Below are 8,289 nucleotides of genomic sequence, written 5' to 3'. Positions count from 1 at the left end.
ATAAGAGTCAATGCACAGATCAATCCTAAAAAAATCAAGGACTGCTGCATGGCAGCTGTTTGAAGAGGATGATGAGGGGACATGGGACATGGTATGTGTGAAGCCAGCTTTGTTCTTTTTTCCCCCTTGGATTTGCACTTTTTTTGTCTCTAATTTAGTTACCTCTGTGTTAATTATTCGCTCTCCTCCCCCAGCTGGACCACATTCCCTTGATTAACTCACCTGGATTGAATGCCATTATCCACTCCTCCCTCAGTATAAAGTCTAAGGCAGGAATGTCCAAATTCGGTCCTCCAGGGCTTCTGTCCAGCAAATTTAACAAGGTGATTCCTGACACCGTCCTGGATTTCCCTTCGGTACCTCTTCGTATCCCTGATCTCTGGCTCTGACTCCTGAGCACCTCTTTGACACCAGCTTTGGCTTTGCCCTCTTGATAATCTTGCCATCCTTTGTCTGCTGGGTTCTGATCTCCTGCCTGTTCTAGCTGACCGTGTCTTACAGCCGGCGAGCTAGAACAGGCCTCTTGTTTTGTTTTTGATTTTCTTTTTTATTAAAAACTGTTTATTTCCACGGTTTAACCTCTGCATTTTGGCACTTTATTAATCCATAAACATGACTTACTCCCTGAAACTCAAGAGTCAAGATGAAAAAGATTTAGCATAATTAAGAGCAATGGAGGGCCCACCACAGCGCCAGCCTTTCACTGATTAAAGGGTCATGAGGCCATGAGGCCCAAAACATTGAATTTGAGGTTTTTTGGCAATAAAATGTATTGCATCCATCAGCAGTCTAATGATCGCATCATTCATATACCTACTATAAACTAATTGCAGCTATGGCAGTGTTGTTTACAGTTTTGTTTTGGTATGTTTATAGACGACTACGTGACTAAAAGTAATACAATAAACCAGTGTCTTGTGGTTATCTTTTTGTCATTTTTCTGACAATAGCGGGGGTATGAAAGAGGGGGAGAGACATGCGGCAAAGGACCATAGGTTGGATTCGAACCCGGGTGGGCCGTGTTGAGGACCAAGGCCTTCGTACATGGATCGTGCGCACTAACCACTGCACAACCTGCACACCCTGGTAAGTGTTTTTTAATTAAATGTGAGTTTTATTTGAATATGCTTTACATCCATGGATCCTTGACATCCATGTTTTTCAAAGAACACTGCTTCTACTTATTGGTTTGTGACATCACGGTGTGGTATCGGCTGTTGATTGAGTCTGTATCTGGTGTTTGTCACAACGCGCTATTATTCAAGTCATCTTGAAAACGTTATTATTCGAAATGTCAGCTACATATTACGTGTTTTTTTCTCTGGCCAGAAGTTCAATGGCAAATCCTCCCTCTTCAAGTTGGCAATCCAACGACGAACCCGTCCATGCAGGATCATGACTCGGAAAGTTGAAATAAATAGCCAGTTTTTTTTTCAGTTTTACCCAATGCATTACAACATCCAACTGCCATGCATGTTGGATGTATTCTCAGAATAGTCTGAGAGTGAGGGTGGAGATGGGGCGTAGGTGGGGGAAAGTTCGCCTGGTAATGGAAGGGGATCTTGAAAGATGATTGGTTTCGGAGGAGGTGCAATCCCAACATCGATAGGCTAAGCTGAACGAGGGACATCTTAGGTGGTTCTGGTGAGCTTCATAAATCCTCTGTGGAAACCTTTATGGTGGGATTCTCACCTTACTAAGGTTCACATACTTCACCACAGTATCCGAAAATCTTTGAAAAAGTCAAGCTGCAGCTTCTGCTTTACAGTTGACCTTATATACAGCACGACAGTGGTAGTATCTTGTCAAGGGTAAAGTTTACACTGTCAACTCATCTTTACTGCTGAATGGCTTGAATGTTGATAATTGAAAATGTTATGGGTCTGTTTGAAAGCCAAATGAGTCAGAGGAAACCTGACACTTATTTTATCTTTGCTAATAAGAAGAGTGGTTACAAAAAAAAGGCCAGAATGATGCCAGAATTCTGTTCAAAATTTATGATTTTCACTACATATTTTACTTAAGCATTGGCAGGGGCATATTTAACTGTTTATGCATAATTTTGACACTGCTGATAAAAGAAAATGACCCCAAATTAAATCATCTTCGTTCAAATGTTTAATTCATTATGACACACGTTATTGTTCCACAATGGAGAAAGAGCAGTTTAAAGAAACCAGTTTATATTGTTCATACTGCTGATGATGAAAGTATGTTAACCTCTAAACATATGAATAGAGCTTAATACATACAACAACTTCTAGCAGCATATAAACAGCAGATTTCTTAACACCCCATTATTGCCTTCAAATCCTGTGATTGGAGTTTGAGAGAAAGTGGAAAGACATAATACCTCAAGATGAAAAACTGTCCATCACGCTGCAGGCTTTGCTCGCTGAAAGGAAGCCTTTAAATTAGTCTTTTCCACTTTCCATAAAGCTGTCATTATTAATATGTAATGTGATTTTAAATGGATATAATGACCTGAAAATAGAAGAGACGTTTTTCTAATCACCCTATGATTATAAACATTTTTCCTGAGTCATATTCTAGCTTAACATGCCTTAAAGGGTCTTAATTTTTTTTTTTATACATAGTTTAAACCTCATGGCTCATCATATAAAAGTCGAAATACACCCCATAGCGCCATCTGCTGTTTCCCTTTCAAACAAATGGTATAACTGAAATAAGGACTTAACATGTAAGAATATTAAATGAAATATTGATGTCGTGTCTAAAGAAGGACTTCTTGAAACCTCTGGTGACTAATAGTTTTAAAAGTTCACCTTGATCAGTGTCAATTAATGATTAGTGTTTTGTAAAAGGAAAATGATGGAGCTTTTCAAAGTAATTACATTTATCTTAATTGTGGCGTCTGGAATTGATAAAGTGGTTCTTAACATATGTGATCAAGGCCAGACACTCAGACAGGAGTGTTTGTGTGTCTTATAAGTTGATTAAAATCCTTATCGGTCTTAAACTTTATGACTGTACTACAGAAACTTGTACAATTTTTTTCTTTTTTGTTAATATCCTCAAATCAGTATTAAAGGGTGAAAGAGAAGGCAAAAATATGTAAAGGGAAAAACCTGCTGTGCAGGGGTCTTAAAAGAACTTAATCTCATATTTCATCTGTTGTAGATGCAGATAGTATTTCTTCTTTGTTTTTCTTTTTCTTTTTTCGTCTCTAGTAAAAACTATTGGACAAATATTTCAGTTGGCACTGCACTGTGCAACCTAACTGTTGCTGCCCTTTGATCGTAGGTGACTCATCCTGTTTCGTTAAGGTCAGCCCTGGACGAGCATGCAACATGTTTAGAGCCATATGTACTGTTTTAGTCTCCTGCAGGTATATGTGTGTGAGGTCGTGACCTGACAATAGCTAGAGGAAACCCTCAACCTTTTCAACACAAAATGTTACTTACCTGTGCGGACTCCTTATCTGTCCTCATCTGTTCTCTTTTTATGCGCATCTGTAAGTCAATACTGTCATAAGCAGGATCAGTCAAGTATGAGTTTTCCACACAAATCTCAAATCAGATTGAGACCAAGAGATGTAGGTAAATAAAAGATGCTTTGCAAGTTGGCATGTGATGCATTATGAAATACAAGTGTTATGAACAGCATGGTTTGGCAATATTACTGCCTTTGTGTTTGACAGTTTCTTTTTGTACTATTGTCTACAGTTCCGAAAAGATGATGAGGTTTGGAAACCTGCTGCAATTCATTCACCAAAATAAATACAAGAAATAACTGGAAAACAGTATAAAGAAGGGACCGGGGGAACTAAAAGGGATTTCTGAATCCTCTCAGTAATCTTATTACAAAGAAAACACCTGTTCCAATATATTTGCACCTAGCCTGCAGGTTTCTCTGAAGGTGAATCAAACTTTCACCATTTGAATCTTACTGGTTGTGTAAAAGGAACCATTTGCTTTTAGACTACGTGGCAGGTGGTCTAAAAGCTTTCATCATGTTGAGATTGTCTACGCACAAAAATTTATTTAAGGTTTCAATTCCATTTACACCAGTGACTTGTTTTCAGAGATGGTGGGGTGTTTGACCTTAGGGTTATAATAATAGGTTTTGGGGTTTTTTGGAGGTATTTTATTTTTCTGCTAATCGAATTCAAGCATCTTATCACCACTAAATTAAAGGTTTTCTGACATCAGAGATCTTAGGAAAACAAAGTATTTGCAATTTATTTTCTTTTTACAGTTTATTTTCTTTAATGTTTTCTGAAGATTTTATTTAAAAATACCATTATTATAATTATTTATATAATATGATATTTATACTGAAATATTATATAATATTTATTTTTATTGTTTCTGTGGAAGTCAGTGAAAACAGCAATTACCTCATAAACATCCAACTGGTTATCTACGGTACCTACAATTTATGGCCACTTAGGATCAAATATTTTGACTGGTTTCAACTACCTTAATCTATACTGGGCAAATATTCCCTTAAACATATTGTTACCCAAACATGGAAAAATACAACTTCATAAATAGTATTTAACATGTTTTCTTAAAGTTTCATATCTTTTAACCAGTCTGTTTTAAATAATTTCCTTAAAGTAACCATGTCGAGATAGAGTAATTGCTTTATGTTGTATATTTTTAGATAGACATTACAAGTAAGGTTTTAGAAGACTTGGTTCTGTTTTCAGTGCGAAAATCTCAGAATTTTAGTTTTATTAATATATATATTTTTTCACTTTTATTTGAGTAAAGAGGTCAAGTTGATACTTCAACTTTTACTGGGTTTTTTTAAACTGCAGTATCTATACTTCTACTTAAGTAACAAAAGTGTGTACTTTCGAAACCACAGCCGCTCACACTGAGCCTGGTTCTGCTGGAGGTTTCTTCCTGTTAAAAGCAGAGATGGGAAGTAACGAAGTACAAATACTTCGTTACTGTACTCAAGTAGATTTTTCTGATATTTTTACTTTACTTTACTACTTATTTTTATGGCGACTTTTTACTTATACTCCTTAAATTTTTACACAAATATCTGTACTTTCTACTCCTTACATTTTAAAAAATTGGCTTGTTACTTTAGTTTTGAATCATTTCAATGGAGTTACCGTTATTATTTTTCACGTCATCAATACCAAATTCAATCTAATTGGATGGGAATCTACGTTGCATTTGACGCACCACTACAAGATGAATCGACAGCTCGGTGGCGGTGGTGTTAGCATAGTAGTATGGGCAACGAGATGATTGAAAATGAACACAACGGAGATCTAGTCCTATTGGCAGACATTCATTTAAAATGTAGGCAACGGCATGAAAAAAGTGGTTTCTACTTTTACTTTTATACTTTAAGTAAATTTACAAGCCTGTACATTGTTACTTTTACTTGAGAAAAGAAGTTTAATCAGTACTTCCACTTTTACCAGAGTATTTTTTAACACAAGTATCTGTACTTTTACTCAAGTACGGAAAGTGAGTACTTTTGCCATCTCTGGTTAAAAGGGAGTTTTTCCTCTCCACTGTCGTTACAAGCATACTTAGTGTGTGGTATTGCCTTCGAGTCGAGTCAATGCAATCAAATTGATTGTCTTAGATAGAAAACTTTGAATCAATTTTACTGTATGATCTGGTGAACTGTAAAGTGCCTTGAGAGGACGTGTTGTGAATTTGCGCTATATAAATAAATTTAATTGAATTGTCCTGTGTGATGCCAATCTTATTACAATTTTTTTTAATAAATATTATTTCTTTAGATAAATTAGTGAGATGTAAGCCACAAATAAACTAATGCTAAAGTGCACCTTGGCTTAACTGTGATAACAAAATCCTTTAAAAAATTCAATATTAGGAAATCTTACGACAATATTTGCTATTTCTACATCTCACAATTAATTTTTTTTACTTTAGTTTTTTTGTCTTGGCAGATTACCTCCCGTGAGGTTGATAACACACTTCAATCATGCTGATAGTTTTGAGGTATACCTTCCTAAAGAACAAGTTATACCTATGAAAGAAAATTCTAATTTAAGGTAAAGTCAATCTGATTCACAATCTATAAAATTGTGAGTTCATTTTAACCTTAAGAGTCCAAAGTTTCAGTTAAAGAAACTATCTAAAGTACAAAGGCTTAAATTAAAATGGTTTTAAATTTTCTTTTGTTTTGTTTTTTACTAATATGGGTGCACACATTTTGTAAACAGCTAGTATGTATTTTTCAAATAATTGTTTAAAAATGTTACTATGCTTCAGTAAATCCAGATGACCACCAGAGGTGGTGCTTCAAGCATTGATCATGATCATTATTCCTGCTGTGCAGGTTGAAAAATTATTAAAAAAAATGATGACGACAAAGTAATTTGTTGTGATCAACATTATTCTACATATTAATGTGCATGATCACTCAGTCTGTGTAATAAGCTTCAGCAACATGTAAAAACAGTTCAGGCTGGTGGTGGTATGATGGTATATGGGATATAATTCCTTGGCACACTTAGTACCAAATTTGCATTGTGTCAACACCACAGAATACCTGCGCATTATTGCTTTATCCCATGTTTATCCCTTTATGACCACAGTGTAGCCATTTCTGATGACTAATTCCATCAGGAAACTGAACCATGTCATATAGTGCAAATCATGTCACACTGATTGATTTCTTAAACCTTATCGAATCTACAGTATGCCTCGAAGTTCTGACGGCAAAAGAGGGTCCAACCCGGTGTTAGCAAGATGTACTTAATAAAGTGGCCAGTGAGTCTATATGTATGTATATTGTATATATCTTAAAATTTTTCTGTGTGCAATTCATAAAAAAAAGCAAAATTAGTTTGTTTTATTTAATTCAAAGCTACTAATTTACTAAATGTATTCATTTTTAGATTATTAATTTAATTGAAAAATCAATCAGTCAATCAATTACTAAAAGAAAAGATAACTCCAGCACTAGTTAGAATTATAAATTTTGCTCTATTTATTTTATACTGAACACCAGAGATGGTGCTTCAAATATTAGAGAAGATATAACAACAAGGCCCTTGAGGATCCAAAAAAGAAAAGACAACCGGAAAGCAACAACAGCACCTACTGCAGTGAGACATAGAACGCTGCTGCTGGAAGCCCCTGTAGGGGATAGGGTGTGGCCATGTTCACCTCATAGAATTTTGCAATGGCATCTTGGTGCTGGAGGCTGCCTCACCAATGGCCTCCAAAACCACTCCAGTAATCCCAGCCAATGAGTTAGATAGGGTCCTATGGTGTAGTGGCATTCCCCTCCAGGTAGAGGCTGACCCTAAAATAAGGTAACACCCATATTCAAACATGCCATCCTCTGCTTGGAAAGGGCACAGCCTTTCTGGGGACCAGTATAACAGACAAAGGTTTTTGTCTTTGATCTTAGAGTGGACATACTATCATGTGACATACTCTTCAAGTCCTCCGACTAGACACAGATGTTCAGAGAGGGTCCTAGAATTAAAGCAGGAGTGGCAAGATGCTGCAAGCATTAGTCCCCAGAGTAACCATATAGATTCTATCAACAACATTCCACAGAAATAGACAGAGCATGCTGCTGTTGCCAAGAACATAAGCTAGCAGAAAGCCAGTCTTCAGAAAGAGCTTCAGATCCACCCTGTATGGACTCAAATTGGGAAGACCAAAAGGCTTTAAGGAAAATAGATGCAATGTAGGGGCTACAGGTTGCATGGAAGGAACTCAAATGTCTGGCATTACTGAAAAACAGCCCAACAATAAAGCCCAGTCTGACAGTGAGAACCAAGGGGGACAGTAAGATGCATCCTTGCAAAGAGATCCACCCTTAGCCACATTGAAGACCAACCAAACGTGACCCATTATCTCTGGGTGAAGCCATCATTAATGTGGAAGAGGCAACCAGCAAGACAGAAAGCATGCAGGTGCATTCTGCAGACCTAAGATGGAGGTTGCACTAAGTCTGGAAAGCCATGATACCACCCATTTGTTTTGTCAGGAATAGCAGTCTCAGAGACCTGTACCCCCTTGAAGGTTTATGTGGTAGACCACTGTGGTGTTGTCAGACTGATCAACACAGGGCTCCTCCGCAACACAAAGAGCCAGGGACATAGCCAGAAGATCTAAAGCATATAGATTGATTATGTGGGCGAATGTGGGGCCATTACCCCTTGCAGTATGGCTCTGCTAGGTTGCATCCTGATCTTTCAAATAAGCATCTGCCAAGCCAGTCTCCCTCCAACACAGAACTGATCCTGATCAGAACACCGTGCATAATGTAGGACCCATCCTGCCACTGGGACAGAGACAGGCGGCACAG

Source organism: Cyprinodon tularosa, unplaced genomic scaffold, assembly GCF_016077235.1.
Source record: "Cyprinodon tularosa strain WSP-4 unplaced genomic scaffold, ASM1607723v1 ctg94, whole genome shotgun sequence".
NCBI lineage: Eukaryota > Metazoa > Chordata > Actinopteri > Cyprinodontiformes > Cyprinodontidae > Cyprinodon > Cyprinodon tularosa.
The sequence above is the reverse complement of the archived record's forward strand: the minus strand, read 5'-3'. Positions refer to the sequence as shown.